The 20291-nt window shown below is 43.3% G+C and overlaps 1 protein-coding gene across 1 annotated transcript in view; it reads left to right on the forward strand.

Moving 5' to 3' along the window:
- The first annotated feature begins 334 nt into the window (after positions 1 to 334).
- The window catches only part of ralgps2 (Ral GEF with PH domain and SH3 binding motif 2), a 266842-nt gene continuing 246885 nt past the window's right edge, over positions 335 to 20291 (forward strand). Inside the window, exon 1 of the mRNA XM_055641989.1 lies at positions 335 to 1702. The gene's annotated coding sequence lies outside the window, so the exon portion shown is untranslated. The remainder of the gene's footprint in view (positions 1703 to 20291) is intronic.

Below are 20291 nucleotides of genomic sequence, written 5' to 3' on the forward strand. Positions count from 1 at the left end.
GTTTCCACACTGTATATTTAATCTAAACTAAAAGATAACAAGCTAAATATGCTTCTTATTATGTAATTTAACAATCTTGAATTCAATCTCTGAATGCAATTTGGTCTTTTGTTGACCACCAGGTAGCATTACCAAATATCCTGTAAATTATAAGATACCCCATATTAAATCAACATGAGATAATCTTTTATCTAAATTAACATTCTCCCTCTAAAAGAAAGCAGCTATTATTTCATTACTGGTACAGTTGTTTCTATAATTAGTTCAATTGGGTTCTTCCAAGATTGAGAATCAAATGGAGTCTGAAGAGGGGCACCAAGAGTTGTCATGCCAAAACAAGAGAGGTCGAGAAGCACATGGGCAGAGCAAGTTGGCATGGATCTTGGAACGGACTGAGTATGAACAACAAGATCTGTGGTGGACAGCCTCATATCTGAAGATGAGAGACCCGAATTTGTTCCTATGTCAACCTGTACACAGTGAATATAGAGTGTACCATGGTGATTGGTATTGGTGATCTGAGGTTAGCAAAGGTGGCAGTACACCTCGATCATTGATTGTCAACAAGGCCTACGTGCAGGTGAGCTTTGCCTCAGAATCAAACATGAGCATTCACTATCTGAGCTTGGATATCAAGAATCAAATGAGGTACCACATGACATATGTGAATTTATGTTAATCTATTCCTTGGAGCGCAGGAAGGGGTGATCTTTAAAAAAAATGTACACAATCGTGAGGGGAATCGATGGGACACATCATAGTATTTTACCCAGGGTAGGGGTATCAAGAACCAGAGGACAGAAGTTTAATGTGAGAGGGAAAACACGGAGTAATATTGAACACTGGAGTGTTGATCACACAATACCGTGCAGTGTAGGCGTGATCCGTCCGCTGCTACGTGCATGTGAAATTGTGGGCAACATTTCAAATGCGAGATGTTACAAAATATTGAATCAAGCTGCATAGTACTTGTGGTTATAGTTTCATTGTTCTGCACGAGACGAAAACAAAATATATCGGAAGGAAACATTGGGCTCCCCTTCTAGCGTTATGCAAGATATTGGTATGGCTGTTCGCAATATTGCCTGTTTGCAAGCCGACATGGGGACTGATTGCTTGTCATCTTTGCTTGCCAGTGCGCACAAAATGAGTATTGACACGATTTGATGTCTGGGCGCTGCAACGACATGAATCACGTACGTGAGCGCGACCTAGAACAGTCGCGGGCAAAGATACTAGAGGAGCTCCTCTAGGATCTTTGGTCGCGGGAGGGGAGCCGCACGTGCGGACCAGCCGAGTTTTGCGGCGGCGAGGGTTAGGTGGCCGGCCGTGCACGCGGGGGGGGGGCTCAGAACCAAAGAGGATCTTTGCTCAGAACCGTGCCTTGCTGGGGCAGTGGGCACGAGCTCTCTGACGCAGCCCGGGTTGCGGCCGCGAGAGGCGGAGAAGGAGAAGCGCGACGCTCGCCCCAACGAACCGCCTTTGCGCGAGGCTGTGCTTGCGGCGGCTGCGTGACAACATTCTCTCCACACGACCGCCCCTCCCCCCGGCGGTGGCGGCAGCACCGCCACCACCAACAACAACAGCGGCGGCGGTGGTAGCAGCGTAGACCGGGGATTGGGATGTGTGCGAGGATCAGAGACAGTGTCAGCGGCGGCAGCGCCTGGCTTCTTCGCGCAGCTTCGACCCGGACACGATACAGGTCAGTCCTCGCTCTCCCTTCCAGAAACATCGCTCTCACCAGCCCACCCCCGTCCGTTCACACCACCCGGCCTATGGGCTCAGGCTTCCTGGCGTTTCGTTGAGTTGCAGTTAGATCGCCGATACCGCACCGGTCGAGGCCCGGCGCCGAGTGAAATTGGCAGAATGGAGCAAACTCTCAGTCACCCCTTGCCAGCGGCGTTGGAGGAGAGTTCGAGCACCCTTTTGTTTTGTGGGGGGCGGCTACTGCCGCCGGCGCATCGCTTTGAGATGGATGCCCGAGTTTCAGGCAGCCGCGGGGACGGAGTGACAGCTTGTCGTGTGCTTGGTGCCGAACTGGCTGCCCACTCCCCTCTCCTCTGCAACCCCCTCTGCCCCCCCCTTCAATTGGAATTGCCATGGAGCACTGACCCGGTTCATTTACTCCTGTCCGAGTGGGCGGTGGGTGGTAATTACTTTCCTTATCGCACGCATTTCATGGAAATTATATTTTAGGGTGGAAAGTTTGATATTGAATATCAGAGTTTGATATTGTATGGCGGTTGTGGGAGTTGTCAATATCCTTGTGTCCACAACTTCATTGCTCGGTCAACATCCAGTTCAGCATATGCTCATCATACCCCATTTGGCAGCTATGTGGTCCTTATTTCTTTTAAGGAAAGATTAAATAATTAAAACGTGTTTTTGTTGTTAGTGTGCGTGTTGATTTTCTAACTTCTAAAAATACAACTGTTTCTCTGTTAAAACGTTAGTTCTCTTGCCGGATTCAGCTCCATTAATCAAGCCGGCGTGGAATAGGAATGTTAGATTTAGGTAGTATTCGTAACATAATATTCTGAGTTTCCAATTCACAAATAGACGACGATGTGAGAAAGGTCACAAAATAGGCAGAAACGTTTCTGAAATCGACATTTTTGTTCTGTTTGTAGCGCGTTCTTATTGTTTAAAACATTAATTACTTAATTGATTGGAAAACAAAGGTATAATCTCCCCTCAATGACCATCGTCAACATTCTGTTGAACCATTTTATGCAGCTGCTCTTTGAAGCTCCATTGTCTTGCCCTTCACCAGTTTGTAGATAGTTGGGCCTTTTATGGATATGCGTAAAAAAGCCAGTTAGTCCAGTTCAAATGAAAATAATGGACGCTGTGTCAGGGGAGGTTTTAGATTAAGGATAATGATTGAGTGCAATTTTCTCACAAACTTTGTCAAAAAATCTGTTCACCCACTAATCTTGTAAATACTGAATTATTTCAGTAAACATGATCCTGCAGAGAAACTACAGTTGAACATTGGATACCTGTACCATTATTTGCCCTTTAGGTTGAGTGCAAGTAGAACATAAATTCAGGACCTTTGTATGTGAATTGCTTAATGCAAAAACATGCAGCATTCATATTTATATGGATAAACATTTTGGTTATTAAAATTAGTTATCCTCGATTTGTTGGAGGGAGGACTATGAGTGGTATCCACTTTGTGGATGCAATGTTATCAAATCAAGGCTCACTTAAGTACACAATTCAGTCTATTATTCAAGTTATGAGAACAAGGAATTGTGAAAGGTGATGTTTTTCAGTTTAAATAATTTAATTTGAAGTGCCATGTACTTATTCAAGGAGAACTTTAAAAAACATATGATGCTGTTAAAAACCCAGAGCTCACAAGATGTGTAAGCTGTTCTTTCAGTAGAAGGTAGAAACAAAATGCTGGAGTAACACAGCGGGACAGGCAGCATCTCTGGAGAGAAGGAATGGATGTATTGGCCACTTTTATTCCCTCATACACCATGAACCCTTGAATTAGTCGCTAACCTCATTTGTTGATTTTGGGACCTTGCTGATCAAAAAAATAGTTGTAACATTTCTCTGGAAGATAACAAATTATCAATGATGATTGACACAATGCTGGATTAACTCAGCGGGGCCAGGCAGCATCTCTGGAGAGAAGGAACGGGTGATGTTTTGGGTCGAGACCCTCTCTCAGATTGAGAGAGCAATGATTGTTTGACTGTAATGTGCTTTCAGAAATTGTGAGGACATGAACCATGCATACTAATATAATATACTAGACTAAGTGGGGCCCGTTGGGTCCCAGCATCACACGGGAGGGCTGGTCACCAACGCAATATTCCACCTCTCCACCAATTCCAATACTGCTCGCCAGTGGGGGGGTGGGGGCTGTCTGTTGCGCTAGTATGGGTGTTGCGGGCTGAAGGTACTGGTTTCCAGAGGGCTAGTATAGACATTGTGCATCATATGGATGCTTGGGCAGGCAGCCAACTGTTGCAACAATTTTAAAAGCCAAGCCAAGGCAAACATTGGGCTGCAGACACCAGACACCCAAAATTCATTTTGTGAGCACAAACTTGTTAAAAAAAAAGGCGAGGCAAACAATTGGGCTGCAGACATCCGACAACCAAAATTAATTTTGAGAACACAAACTTGTTAGGCTGCAGACACCCGACAACCAAAATTCATTTTGTGAACACAAACTTGTTAAAAAGGGCTGCATCCACTTTACAGCCGCTTTGAGGGGACTCACCGTGGAGTAGACGTGCGTTCAGTGTTATTCGCATCTCAGAGAGCCGTGACCTTCTCGCTTCCTGGTCTGGCAGAGATTGAGTGAGGCACGACACTTCCTGGTTTTATAGTCCCTCCCCCTGCCGCCATCGGGGGCAGCAGAGAGAATGGGGAATTTTGTAAAAACATTAATATCTCTCTCATTTTTCATCGACGGAAAAAATCCTCCGCACTCATACGGCGGAGGGGGGCTCTGAGTGAGGTGGCCAAAAATAACGGCCGTAGGTGGCGGTGTTCTCTCGGAAATTGCAGCACAGTCGGGCAAAAGCGGTCAAGTCCAGAGATTTAGTAATATAGATAATGCATGCTAATATCATGGTTCTACAGCTAATACAAATGAAAAATACTGGAAACATTCAATAGGCAAGCAATATCTATGGAAATATAAATGCTGGTTTCCACTTTCTTCAAAAGTATAATTGTTATGTGATGGTAACTTTTGTCCCTGAAGATATATGGTTTGACGAAATCTGTATTCACTGTTAATTTCCTGAGCTGAAGTTTTGTTTTAATTTTAGAGGTGGGAAATTAATTATGCACGAAAATACATGAAATACTGCAAGATTTATTTGGATCACAAACTGAAGTTCAGTGTAGCAATCAAGCAACTGAGAAAATGTTCATGTGTTAAGGAAGATAATGTTATCATCTAAACAGTGCAGAAAATTATATTTGGCTTTGCCTCAATTTAGTTTGTTTATAGAATAATAGCAGTTTCCCGAGTTAAACCTGTTTATATAAGATTGGAGTTTACTTATGAAATTAAGCATGTCTGTATTTTGCTTGTTGTTAACTCTGGAGATACTTAGTTTATGTTCCCTTTAGGAATCGGAGCTTAAACAAAACATCTAATTATCTATGTGTAGGAAGGAACTGCAGATGCTGGTTTAAACCAAAGATAGACACAAAAAGCTGGAGTAATTCAGTGGGACAAGCAGCATCTCTGGATAGAAGGAATAGGTGACGTTTCGGGTCGAGACAATTCTTCAGACTGGTTAGGGATAAGGGAAACAAGAGAAACAGAGGAATGGGAAGCAGAATTAAAGCGTCCAGCAACTGGGAGATCAGGTTGGTTCACGTGGGCTGAGTGAAGGTTCTACGAAACAATCACCCAGTCTGCATTTGGTCTCGCCGATGTAAAAGAGTCCACATCTTGAACAACGGATAGATGAGGTTGGAGGAAGTTCAAGTGAACCTCTGCCTAACCTGAAAGGATTGTCGGGGTCACTGGACAGTCGAGGGAGGAGGTACAGCGATAGGTGTTGCAACTTCTGCAGTTGCAGGGGAAGGTACATGGGGAGGGGGTGGTTTGCTCCAAGTAAATTTGAGTGCAGGATGAAAATTGGTGGTGAAATTGTTGAAGTCAATGAGTTCTGCATGGGTGCAGGAGGTAGCAGGGATTGTAACGGAGATAGAGGGATTGTTCAACGTACCCTACAAAGAGGCAGGCAGAGCTGGGGCCCATGCGAGTGCCCATGCAAGTGCCTTAGACTTGGAGGAAGTTGGAGGAGTTAAAGGAGATGTTGTTGACGGTGAGGCAGAGTAGAGTGTTAGTAGAGGGAAATTGGATGGTTCTGCGCTCAAGGAAGAAAAGGAGGGCTTTGGGGCCTTCCTGGGGGGTGGAGGTGACTGAACGTCCAGAGCAAAGATGAGGGAGTGGGGGCTTGGAAAGTGTAAGTCATTAAAGAGACGAAGGGCATGTGAGATAGCTTGGACATATGTCAGGAGAGATTGGACCAGGAGGAATAGGATGGAGTTGAGGTATGTGGAAATCATTTCCGTGGGACAGGAGCTGGCAGAAACCATGGGCCTGCCAGGGCAGTTGTGTTTGTGGATTTTGGGGAGAAGGTAAAACAGGCTGTGAGAGGCTGAGAAACGATAAGGTTGGAGGCTGTGGAAGGCAGATAGCCAGAAGTGATGAAATCAGTAATGGTGTTTGAGATTAAGGCCTAGTGCTCATCTGTGGGATCATGGTCCATGGATAAGTTGGAGGAGGTGTCTGCGCCAAACTACCACCTCCCTTGTCGGCGGGTTTGATTATAATGTCTGGGTTGCAGAGTGAGCGGACGGCTGCACGTTCAGCGGGGGTAAGGTTGGAGTATGTAAGGGGAAAGGAAAGGTTGAGACAGTTGTTGTCACAATGGCAGTTAGAAATAAAGAGGTCTAGAGAAGGTTGAAGGCCATTCTGGGGAGTCCAAGAGGAGGGGGACCGGTGGAAAAGGGGTCATCACTGAGTGGTGAGGACTCCTTCCCATAGAAAAAGACAAGGAGGTGGAGGCGACAGAATAAAAGCTCTATGTCGTGGCAGTCCTGGAACCTATTGAGGTGGGGGTGGAGGGGAACGAAGGTGAGGCCTCTGTTGAGGATTGACCATTCCGTATCAGAAAGGGGAGGTCAGGGGGGATGGTGAAGACACAACAAGGATGTCAGAGGGGGGCTGGAGAGTGGACAAAAGCTGAGGTGAGATCTGGTGGGGGGGGGGGGGGTTGTGGGTGTTCAGAGAGGAGGGGGGGGGGGGGGGGGGTCGGGGTAACCTGGTTAAAAGAGTGGGAAGGGGAAGACCCATCACTACTGAGGTTCCCTGTAGCAGGGGTTGAGCAGTTGGACCCAGCAGAATCAGACCACGTGCTGTCAGTCTGCATCATGGAGGTTGTGGGTCTGGTGATGAGCCTGGAACTCGGATGAGGCCATCTGGATGGCTTCAACCCGCTGGTGGGCGGTGGAGAGGTGAGGGCCGCGGATTTCCTGGTGGAGGCCCGTGGGGGGGCTGGAATAGAGATGTGGGTCGGTGGCAGCAGTTTTGGTAGCCCTGGGAAGACAGTGAAGGTCAGCGGTGGCCCCGGGAAGGTGGTGAGAGTCGGTGACAACAGTGGTGGCCCCAGGAAGGTGGTGAGAGTCGATGGCCTCGGCAGTTTCGGTGGTCCGGGCCTGGGTTCGGCCAGGAAGGTGGTGAAGGTCGGAGAGGCGATGGATGTTGGTGCTGCTCCTCGTGGTGGCAATCTCGGACTCATGGTGTTCGGGCAGGCGGCCTGTGGGTGGTAGAGTAGTGTCAGTGGAGGGACTGGTCTGGAGGCGAGCAAGCTTGTGATCCTTGGTAGAGTCCAGGTAGGTGAGGAAGCGTTGTTGAGGGCGCGGATCTGGCATTGAATGGTGCAGTTGGGCTCCATTGCAGGTGTGGGTGAGTGAGGCCCGGAGCTGCGGGAGAGTCAGAGCGAGGGCCTGCTTGTGCCGGCGCATCGCAGCCAGTGTAGAACGCAGGTCACGGAAGAAGAACTGTTGCGAAAAACAGCTGATCGACTGTCGATAACTGTGATCCGGGTTGAGTCCGAACTGGGATGTCTGGAACCCATGAGGTAGAAGATGGAGGCGCAGTAAAAAGCTGGAGTAACTCAGCGGGACAGGCAGTATCTCTGGACAGGCAGTATCTCTGCTGACGTTTCGGGTCGAGACCCTTCTTCAGACTGGTCTAATTATTTAACTTTTGGACACAAAGTAACTTCAATGGCATGCATTTGGTACAATGCCTTTGTGACTGCTTCAGAAAAATAAAGATAAAAGGCTTACTGAAGCCAGGATATGTTTTCACAAGGAGATACAAAAAATTACAAATGATGGAATCTTGAGGAAAAATCTGGAGGAACTCAGTGAGTCAGGAAGCATCTGTAGAAGGAAATGTACAGATGTTTTTGGTCAAAATCCTTAAAGGAGCAGTGTTTTACACTCTGTTTCTCAAGGTTCTCAAAAATAGTATGGAAATGAAGAGGCAGCAAGGTTGAGAAAGGAGATTTTTAAAAGTTGCATTTAAATATTCAGAAGTTGCATGAGGGATTAGGGTAGGATTATGGTAGTGCAATGCGTAAGAAACTAGTCTCAGTAAAATGGAAGGTATTTGTGAATGGAATAATAATAGTGAAAATCTATAGATGTAAAGAGGCAAGGCCATGAAGGGATTTAAACAGGAAATTTAAAATGTTCAGGCATTCAGAGTAAATGTAGGCCTTTGAGGATAGTGGTGATTGACAAGCTGGATAGAACACAGCCAGTGGATTATGGTGGGTTATTTACATATCAACATAATCAAAGACTTGTCCAACCCGGTCATCCTGCTCCTGTTGGGCAGAAGCTTGAAAGCACACACCAGCTTCTTCTTTTCTGTTATCAGGCTTCTGAAAGGTCATTTCATAAGCAAAGGTTACAGTCCGATTAGAATTATTAGGATTATGGACATTGGACTTTGACTATGGAACTGATGCACTACAATGTAGAGAACTATATTCAGCACTCTGAGTTTGATTTGAATGTGTCTATGGTATTATCTGATCCGGTCTCTAACAACAGCAATAGCTGGTCTCCTTTTTGCGGCACATTGAGAACAACTTGGGGATACTACCTACTCTTATTTCCTTCCTCCCCCACCCCTCTTCATTTCCATAGCTAAATGAGCCCAAATACTCTTCTTGTGCCTCTATACTCCGCAATTTGAGATTTGTAATAGAAACAAATCTCATGTGGTTAAAGCGCACATTATCAGATTTTAATAACGGACAATTTTATTATTTTTGGCTTCACCATGTAGAAATTACAGCAGTGTTTTTATACACAGGATCCCCATTTCAGGGTACCATCATGTTTAGGACACAGCAATGTTATGTAAATTAAAGTCATGTTTAGTATTTTGTTGCATATCCTTTGCATGCAACGGCAACTGAAGTCTGCAATTCATGGACATCATCAGTTAGTTGCTAGGTGTCTTCTCTGGTGATGCTCTACCAGGCCTGTATTGCAGCCATCTTTAGCTTATGCTTGTTTTGGGGGTTAGTCGCCTTCAGTTTTCTCTTTAGCATATAAAAGGCATGCTCAATTGGGTTCAGATTGGGTGATTGACTTGGCCACTCAAGAATTGACCATTTTATAGCTTTGAAAAACTCCTTTGTTGCCTTAGCAGCATGTTTGGGATCATTGTCTTGCTGTAGAATGAACTGCTGGCCAATGAGTTTGGAGTTTTGAGGCATTTGTTTGAACTTGAACAGATGGGATGTGTCTCTACACTTCAGAATTCATTATGCTACTACCATCAGCAGTTGTATCATCAATGAAGATAAGTGAGCCAGTACCTTCAGCAGCCATACATGCCCAGGCCATGACACCCCCACCACCGAGTTTCACAGATGAGGTGGTATGCTTTGGATCTTGGGCAGTTCCTTCCCTCCTACATACTTTGCTCTTTCCATACAAGTTAATTATTGTCCCATCAGTCCACAAGACCTTTTTTCCAGAACTGTGGTTGCTCTTTTAAGCACTTCTTGGCAAACTATAACCTGGCCATCCTATTTTTGTGGCTAACCAGTGGTTTGCATTTTGTAGTTTAGCCTCTGTATTTCTGTTCATGAAGTCTTCCGCAGACAATGGAAATTGACAAATCCACTCCTGAAGGGTGTTTCTGATCTGTCGGACAGGTGTTTGGGGATTTTTCTTTATTATAGAGATAATTCTTCTGTCATGGGCTGTGGAGGTCTTCCTTGGACTACCAGTCCGTTTGTGATTAGTACGCTCACAAGTGGTCTCTTTTTTTCGTAAGGATATCTATTACAAATCTCAAATTGTGGAGGGCAGAGGCAAATAAATTATGGGTATTTGTCCCAAACATTATGGAGGGCACTATATTTGCAGCTTAGTTGTGGAGTATTTCCACTGCCTCCCCTTCCCTCGCAATTCAAACTCTATTATAGTGGCGAGATCAAAAGTTGATTATGTGATCTCTCTGCAGATCATCTTACTGTCAGTATGAAGCTTGACCCCCAAGCCTCTGCTTGCTGCCACATTAGTTTTCTGTTCTACTCCAATCTGATCTTTCTGCCCTTGGGCTCCCTCTGCTCTTCCAATGAAGCTCAGTTTACATTTCAACAGCAGTATTTTATATATGAATCAGGTATACATCCCCTAGGCTAAGTTAAGTTAAATTTCAGATAATGAGTGTTCCAGTATTTTCTGATGCAAATTTCCAATTTCTGCAACATTTTATTTTTTATTCAAATATTTCCTAGTGGAGGTTACAGAGGCTTAGATTAAATTATCTGAAGTGAGTGATATTACAAAGGCAGAAGTTAGTAGACTATGCAAAGATTATTGAATCAGAGCCTCCCAACCGTACTTTAGGATGAGATTGCAACTGGTGGAAACCTTAGGTTTGGCAGTAAAGACAGAGATTGTAATAGACCCGAATGCAGTGACTTTTGTGATCCAGACTTTTAGCAGAGGGTAATTGCTTCTATTCCTAAACTTGAAGTCTGACTTCATAGGCAAACAACGAGGATCAAAGATATGCTGGATGTTACCTGCATACATGCAGTAGTCATCACATCTGTGGATAATACTGCCAAGGGTCGATATAAGATAAGAAATAGGAGAAAGCCATGAATATGTGAGTACACAAGGAGCTGGTAGAGCTGCAACCAAACGGTGCCAGAGACCTCAGTTCGATCTTGACCTCGGGTGCTGTCTGCATGGAGTTTTCACATTCTTGTAACTGCATGGGATTCCTCCAGGTGCTTCAATTTCCTCCCACATCCCAAAGATGTGTGGGTTTGTCATTTCATTGGCCTCTCTAAATTGCCTCTAGTGTGTAGGAAGTTGATGTAAAAGTGGAATAACATAGAACTAGTGATGGGTGATTGATGGTCAGTATCCACAGTGGGCTGAAGACCCTGTTTCATGGTGTATTTCTAAACTATACATAATGTGCTGTTCTATTCAATGGTACCCTTGGAGTGTCTCGAAGGAATGGGGAGAGCAGCTATTATTAATTGCAAAGAATGGAATCTGTCCTCTGATCTGGACAATGTCAAAGACCATTAAAAGTAACTCGTGCAATTCCACTGTCTAGTAAGGCTTCAAAGAACAGGCTATATTAAGGAGTGGAGTGTCATTTGTGAATGTAATATCATTTTACTTCGATTGGAGTGTGGTCTCACGTCAGAATAATATTTTGCAAGGAGTTTGACATCAAAGATGGGCTTTTATGAGAGGGCTGGGTTGAAAGTGGTGAAAGTGGTACCCGAGAGGGGATGATTTATAATGCCTGATGAAAAGAAGTAAGGATGGATAGGCATTATTTTAGTTGATTGGGAATTGAATGAAGTGAATATACATCTTCTGAGATAAACCAGTCAATCATCAGCCAATTTTCTGCATCTGTATTAAATTGTAACCTTGCTTCAACGGTACCAGTACCTAAGTGTCTCCTTCTATATTTCATGCTTGACATCAAAATAACATAAATAAAAGAGTAAGTAGACTGTGGAGCATCATTGATTTCAAAATCACTCTCCTACTCGATCCTTATATTGATAACTGCAGCTTTCAAAAATCTATCAATCCTCTTAAACTCCACCTTGGAGTATTCACTGCTCTCTGAAGTAAAGAATCCTAAAGATTCACAACTATCTGGGTGAAAAAAAAGTTTTCTTAGTCATAAAATTGCGATCATATTGTCACAGAGGCGAGCCCTTTTGCCCACCAAGTCCATGCAGACCATCAGACAGCAGTAACACTAATCCTATACCAATCATATGACCACCAGGGATGCTGGGGAGATGGCTGCCCTGCCGGCAGTCTGTTAGTTTTTCTTTCTTTCTGTTATTTTTTAGTGCGTTAAAAGTTTGTTTTAATGTTCTTCGGTTTGTTTTATGTGGGGGGAGGGGATCGGGGCAGCTTTTTTTCAAGCTCTTACCTTCCCGGAAATGTCATCAATTTTCGGATCACATTCTCTGGGCTCTGCGGTCTACCATCGATGGAGCTGGAAGCCTCCTCGGACTGTCATGAGCCCTACCGCGGGGCGCGGAGCTGATCCTTTGCCTGGGATCGCTCCCACAGCGACCACCGTGGAATCATCATCAAGGGCTCGCAGTCTCTGGTGAGGCTAGTCGGGAGCTCCAACGTCGCGGAAGGTTCGACCAGCCCCGACACGAGATTCAATTGACCGGCGCGGGGGAGCTGACATCCCCCCCCCCCCCCCCGATGCGGGTGCTTGATCGCCTAGACGCGGAAGGCCCGAACTCCGCCGGCTACGGGAGTCAAGATCATCCCGTCAACGGGGGCTCGAGGCACACGACCGAGGAAAAACAAAAGGAAGAGACTTGAACTTTATTTCGCCTTCCAACACAGTGAGGAATGTGTGGGAGTTACTGTGGTGGATGATCATGTTAAAATGTGTTTTGTGATCTGTTGTTTTTAATTGTATGACTGACCTGGTCAATGAAATTCCTCGTTTGTTGCAAAACGTACTTGGCGAATAAAGTGTGATTCTGAGTCTGATTCTGATCTCATTTAATTCTCCCCATATTTCTATTAATGACCCCACCCCCTTTCCATTGCATTTCCCAGATTCTATCATATGAACTGCAATTTCCTGTGGTCAATTAATCTACTACTATTAGTCATACAGCATGGAAACGGGCCCTTCAGCCCAACTTGCCCACACCGACCAACATGATCCATCTGCGCTCACCTGCCTGCATTTGACCCATATTTCTCTAAACCTATCTCATCCATGTAACTGTCCAAATATTTATTCATGTTGTGATAGTACGTGACTCAACCACTGCCTCCGGCATCTTGTTGCATTTTACTGCCCTTTGTATAAAATACAATACTTCAGTTGAAGTTGCGATCATTGTCGTACATAGCATTGTAATGAATGATGATAAAGCGCACACACACTCCTACTGAATCTTATACTTCCAGCAGTGGAAGTCCGCAAGAACTGGAGGACAGAGATGTGTGGTGCGTCTGTCACTGTTCACGTTGGAAACCAGCACCACTGCGTCTCTAATGTTTTGAACAATGATGACTGTTTGAAATAAAAGTTACCCCTCGGGTTCCTAATAAATCTTTCCCCCGTCACCTTAAACCTATTTCCTCTAGTTCTTGATTTTCCTACTCTGGGTAAAAGACCCTTCACGCTTACTCTATTCCTCTCATGATTTTATATTCTACTATAAGATCACCCCTCGCCCTAGATCCTAGATTTTCTTGGAACTAATAACTGATCCCTTTACCTATGACTACCAGTTTTAGATTGTGGGCTATGGAAGATGGCTGCTTATTCCCTTTCAAAATTTAATGTCATTCTATTGAATTTGTTATGTATGATTTTTATGTTTTTGCTCTTTATATAATAGGGACCGAGAAATGAACTTGGTATGCTTAATTGAGCCTGTGGAGTTGCTTGTGATTACTATAACCTCCATGATTTCACTGAGGTGTTGGCGTATGATGCTTGAACTTATTGAGATTCCTGCTGCCTCAATTTTACTTCAGGGCATAGCTTGTCTTGGATTCTTCTTACTTTAACGATTAGCAGGGCCTGATCAGTTGTCTTCTGTTCCTTTTATGAAAAATTCCTTTGTGATCTCTCGATATGACCAATGTTGATGCAAGATTATGATCTTTGTTCGTACACCTCCCGGAGTGATAACCACTGGTTGAAATCCATTTTGCTAATTGCTTGACAAGTCCTTCTCATATGATTTTAAATCACTGACAATGAATATCTGGACAATGCAAAATAACCAGAAGAACTTTTTCGGAGAGATTCATAAGGTTTCAGAAGAAAATAAGAATAAATAGCAAAATCAGCCTGTGATTCAATTAATTTGCACAAGGATGTATGTTGAAATTCTCTTACAGAATTCTATCAATTTAAACTCTCTCTGAAGCTATTCCAAGAAGAAGAAGAACATTTGTGAAGTGTATTTGAAGTTGTTGCAATCATCCTTGCTTAAATTACTAAATTTATAGGATCTTTTAAATTAGTAAACTCTGGTGTGGACTTGATTACCTTTATCTTTAGCTTTGGTGCTGTTCTAACTTGAAAACAAACTTTGGAGAATATTGTCAAAGATTGAATTACTAAAGTATTAAGACTTGGTTAAGAGTGTTGAATCTCAACAAAAACTCATGTTGAAGAGTACACTCCCTCTTCTGGCCACTCCATCTTCTCCTCTCTCCCATCGGGTAAGAAGTATAGAAATGTGAAAATGCATACCTCTAGATTGAGGGACAGTTTCTTCTCAGCTGTAATCAGGCAACTGGAGCATCCTACCAACAATTGGTGAGCAGTCCTTAGCTATTATCCACCTCATTGGAGACCCATGGACTATCTTTAATTGTACTTTACTGGACTTTAACTTGCACTTAACGTTATTCCCTTTATCGTTTATCTGTACACTGTGGATGACTCAATTGTAATTATGTTTGTTTCCGCTGACTGTTTAGCACACAACAAAAAGTTTTCATGTGACAGTAAACTAAACTATCCTTGGAATATCTTTTGGTAGTAAACGTAAGTGTATATTGATTGTCATTATCCTGCAGTGACTCTTGATTAAACATTTTTGATTGTTAAAATAAACCATGGGGACTGGCCTTTGATCTCAGTTGTATAATATCAACACTTTCGGCAGTATTTGCTGAATGGCAATGAGATACATGAACTCTTGTTTATTTACTCTTCTGTCGTCAGCCTTGCTTCTCTATCCACCCACTCAATCTCTCCTTCAAATGATATCAATTGCATTAAAGAACCAAACATGGTGAATCTCTGGAACTCTCTGCCACAGAGGGTAGTTGAGGCCAGTTCATTGGCTATATTTAAGAGGGAGTTAGATGTGGCCCTTGTGGCTAAGGGGGTCAGGGGGTATGGAGAGAAGGCAGGTACGGGATACTGAGTTGGATGATCAGCCATGATCATATTGAATGGCGGTGTAGGCTCGAAGGGCCGAATGGCCTACTCCTGCACCTAATTTCTATGTTTCTATGTTTCTATGTGCCAGTAAAAAAAAGTTAAAAGGGGTGAAAATGAATGTTGTTCTGCTTTAACACCAAAAAATATGGCAATGGCATTCGGTTCTGCAAGCCTCGTATTATATGTTCTGTTATATGTACAGCAGAATGCTTCCAATTCAAATTGAAAAAATATTGTTTGAGAAGAAAGAAAATTTTGGTGATGGGATTAATAGCTGGGTTCCACAAATGGTTTATGTTCGGTTATCGATCCTGTAAACATAGATATAAATGTGAAGTGAATATAGTGCCATAATTCAAACTTCCTTTTTCACTTTTAAAATTATGCTTTTAACCACAATATTTCCTGCCAAACTTCTCATTTTCTCTTTTTCTCCTCCTCTAAAACACTTCTGAAAATCCTTTGCTTGAGAATTTTTGGTCATCAACCCGTTACTTTGGTTCATTGCTTATTTCCTGAGATATAATGCTCCTGGAAAATGCACTGGGAATTTTCTATATTTTTGTTCACAGAACATGGGCATTGCAGCAAGATCAGCTTTTATAGGCCATCCCTAATTACATGTTGCTGTGGGTGTGTAGTGGCATTTGCAAAGAGGAAAGCGGGTGGATTTCCAACCATAAATATAGTGAATTGGATGGATTTTAATGACTGTCTGCTGAATTTAAAGGTGACTATTACTGAAACCTTTTGCTTTATTCCAGGTTTATTTAATTAATTGGATTTAAAATCCCAACTGCATAGTGGGAATTGAATGTCTCTTCAGATATTATTTCAGTAACACAACCATTATCCTGTTGTATTGATTTTATAATGTCCAAAGCCCTATCAATAAAAATGTTGGCATTAGTACAAAATGTACCTCGGATATGGGGGAGAACATGACTTCAGTTTGTGCAGGTAGAAAAATACATAGTTTTTAGTGTCACTCATAAATTTATCAGTCTAATTAAATAATGTGCTTCTGTCACTGGAACAAGAAATATCTAATAGAATGCTTGCTAATGAAATTAAATTAAAAAATAGTGTTTAATATTTATTCAATTTCTATGCCTGTGCAAAATTCAACTAGAATTTTATTCTTTCAAGGCGTGATCTATTTCATTTGGGAAACGCCAGACAGAAAAATATAAGAAGCAAAAGTCCAGTGTTGAAGGAAATGTTGATAAAATAACAATTCTATTACCTATCTTTTAAAAATATAATAGAACACTGAAGTCATTGGCAGTTTAAATTGGTTGCTAGGGTTTTGTATCCAAGAGTTTATTGTTGCCGCAGTTGATATCCATTCAAGTATAAGTTCCTGTGTTCACAATTCATGGTCCACAATTCATAATTGGTCTTTGCTTGAAAAATAGGATTGCGCAACCGGTAGAGTTGCTGCCTCACAGCGCCAGAGACCTGGATTTGATCCTGACCTCGGGTGGTGCCTGTGTGGAGTTTGCATATTCTCCCTGTGACTGCACGGATTTTCTCCGGGTGCTCTAGTTTCCTACCACATCCCAACAAGGTGTGTGTTTGTTGGTTAGTTGGCCTCTGTAAATTGACCTGGTGTGTAGGGTGGATGCAAAAGTGGGATAACAGATCTAATGTGAACAGTATGAACTCGGTGGGCAGAAGTGTCGGCCCCAAACTAAACTAAACTTAAGTAAAAGATAATAAAACCTTAATCTGTTCAGGAAATTAATAGTAACAGATAGTTTGAAATAAATAACTTTAAAGCAAAAAATAAACTGGTGGAAGAACTTAGCATCCAGTGAGGCAAAGGAATTATCCACTTTTCAGGATGTAACCCTGCATCTGAACTGAGAATAGAGAGGAACGATAGTCAGTACATGGAAGTAAGAAGGTGAGACGGAGGCCACTTTGTAATTGGTGAAACCAGATGAGGTGTGTATAATGAACATGATAAAGCCAGCAGGGAAGAGGGCTAAATGTTTTGACAGAAGCTAGTAGGTGATGGATAACACCAGAAAAGGGAGGGAAGTTGGGCAGATCATACTTGGGAAGATGAACCGAGGGAGAAGAAGGGTCCCAATCCTAAAGGTCACCTATCCATGTTCTCCAGAGATGCTGCCTAACCTACTGAGTTACTCCAGCGCATTGTCTTTTGTTTATAAGAAACCCAAGAATGCAGGTAATGAGCAGTTTAGGGTGGGTAATGCATCCTGGTTACAAGGGGCCTTGAAAAAGGTGAACAAAGGAAGAGAGACATTGAATGGGCTTGTGGGAACTTCAAAGGATCACGGGGGAGTGGGTTACTGTTTGAATTTGTTTTCTGATTGATAGGCTCTACTTTGATTGGAAATCTGTTATTATGCTGATATTTAGTAACTGAAGGAGCAAAGGAGAGAAAATACTTGTGTGAAATTTAAATTCCAGAATTTTATTTGGGCTGTGTTGTGAAAGTTATATGTTAGTAGATATGTACAGTTTAGTTTAATGTGAAATTTTACGAGTTAGTCGATTTTCAAACGGCAAGGAACTAAAAGCAGAGGGGCGAAACACGATTGGCAACCTCTTTTTTTTATTTTTAGTGCATTTTAAAAGTTTGTGTAAATGTTCTCAGGTTTGTTTTATGTTGGGGGAGGGGGTCGGGGGAAACTTTTCTTTGTCAGTTTCTTACCTTGCTGGAGATGCGCTTTTGTTCCCGGATCGGTCACTCTGCCGCCGACCATTGATGGAGCTGGAGGCTTCCTCGGGCTGACTTTGAGCCCCACTGTGGGGCGTGGACTTAACATCGGAGTTGATCCCTTGCCTGGGATCGCTCCAACCACAGCCTGCAAACTTTCCATCTCGAGCTCGCAGTTTCGGGAGAGGCTCGTCGGGAGCTCCAATGATGCAGAGGCTCGACCAGCCCCGACGCGGGGTTTGATCGCCGGTGCGGGGAAGTTGACACCCCCCCCCCCCCCCGTCACTGTGGTGGATCTATATGTTAAAATGTATTTTCTGTGTTCTGTTGCTTTTTATTTGTATGACTGACTTGGCAAATGAAATTCCTCGTATCTTGCAAAACATACTTGGCTAATAAATTATTATTGTGAATTGTGAAAATACAAAAAAGCGGTTTTGTGAAATGGCAGATCAGCTACAATGTTACTGAATGAAGAACGGGCGTCAGGGAATGTATCGATTAACCATGTTTCAACTTGTGGTCATCTCATAGAAACATAGAAAATAGGTGCAGGAGTAGGCTATTTGGCCCTTTGAGCCTGCATCGCCATTCAATATGATCATGGCTGATCATCCAACTCGGTATCCTGTACCTGCCTTCTCTCCATACCCCCTGATCCCTTTAGCCACAAGGGCCACATCATACTCCTTCTTGAATATAGCCAATGAACTGGTCTCAATGACCTTCTGTGGCAGAGAATTCCACAGATTCACCACTCTCTGTGTGAAAAATGTTTTTCTCATCTCGGTCCTAAAAGATTTCCCCCTTATCCTTAAACTGTGACCCCTTGTTCTGGACTTCCCCAACATCGGGAACAATCTTCCTGCATCTAGCCTGTCCAACCCCTTAAGAATTTCTATAAGATCCCCCCCCTCAATCTTCTAAATTCTAGTGAGTACAAGCCAAGTCTATCCAGTCTTTCTTCATATGAAAGTCCTGACATCCCAGGAATCAGTCTGGTGAACCTTCTCTGTACACACTCTATGGCAAGAATGTCTTTCCTCAGATTAGGAGACCAAAACTGTACGCAATACTCCAGGTGTGGTCTCACCAAGACCCTGTACAACTGCAGTAGAACCTCCCTGCTCCTATACTCAAATCATTTTGCTATGAATGCTAACATACCATTTGCTTTCTTCACTGCCTGCTGCACTTGCATGCCTACTTTCAATGACTGGTGTACCATGACACCCAGGTCTTGTTGCATCTCCCCTTTTCCTAATCGGCCACCATTCAGATAATAGTCTACTTTCCTGTTTTTGCCACCAAAGTGGATAACCTCACATTTATCCACATTATACTGCATTTGCCCACTCACCAAGTCGCCTTGCAGCCTCCTAGCATCCTCCTCACAGCTAACACTGCCCCCCAGCTTCGTGTCATCTGCAAACTTGGAGATGTTGCATTCAATTCCCTCGTCCAAATCATTAATATATATTGTAAATAGCTGGGGTCCCAGTACTGAGCCTTGCGGTACCCCACTAGTCACTGCCTGCCATTGTGAAAAGGACCCGTTTACTCCTACTCTTTCCTTCCTGTCTGCCAGCCAGTTCTCTATCCACATCAATACTGAACCCCCAATACCGTGTGCTTTTAGTTTGTATACTAATCTCTCATGTGGGACCTTGTCGAATGCCTTCTGAAAGTCCAGATATAACACATCCACTGGTTCTCCCTTATCCGCTCTACTAGTTACATCCTCGAAAAATTCTTTAAAATTGGTCAGACCTGATTTACCTTTCATAAATTCATGCCGACTTTGTCCAATGATTTCACCACTTTCCAAATGTGCTGCTATCCCATCTTTAATAACTGACTCTAGCAGTTTCCCCACTACCGATGTTAGACTAACTGGTCTGTAATTCCCCGTTTACTCTCTCCCTCCCTTTTTAAAAAGTGGGGTTATATTAGCTACCCTCCAATCCTCAGGAATTACTCCAGAGTCCTAAGAGGTTTTGAAAAATTATCACTAATGCGTCCACTATTTCTGGGGCTACTTCCTTAAGTACTCTGGGATGCAGCCTATCTGGCCCTGGGGATTTATCGGCCTTTAATCCATTCAATTCACCTAACACCACTTCCCGGCTAACCTGGATTTCACTCAATTCCTCCATCTCATTTGACCCCCGGTCCCCAGGGGTCAAATCTCGAGCCAGTACTTAAAACTTTTGTGGTCCTAAGATAGTAAAACGTTCCAAGATGTTCCATTAGAGTATTATCGAAGGAGTTGAAGCATAATTAACTAAGACTTGGTCAAAGTAGTAGATGTGAAAGGAAGAAAAACGTATAGAGGATGTAGTGTTTAGGGAAGGAATTCCAGAGCTCAGGAAACTCCACTAAAGGTGGAATGGTTGAAATTGAATTCTGGCCTTAAAATATTTCAGTGAAGATTTTAGTGCTGGAGGTAGGGAAGGGGAGATCATGGAAGTGTTGTGTGACCAGTGTCAACATTGGGCAGTAAATACAGAATGAATGGATGGTATGTAAATTGAGAGGGACCCAAGAGTAAACTGTGGGAGCCTAGCTAGT

Source organism: Leucoraja erinacea, chromosome 10 (assembly GCF_028641065.1).
Source record: "Leucoraja erinacea ecotype New England chromosome 10, Leri_hhj_1, whole genome shotgun sequence".
NCBI classification, from domain to species: domain Eukaryota; kingdom Metazoa; phylum Chordata; class Chondrichthyes; order Rajiformes; family Rajidae; genus Leucoraja; species Leucoraja erinaceus.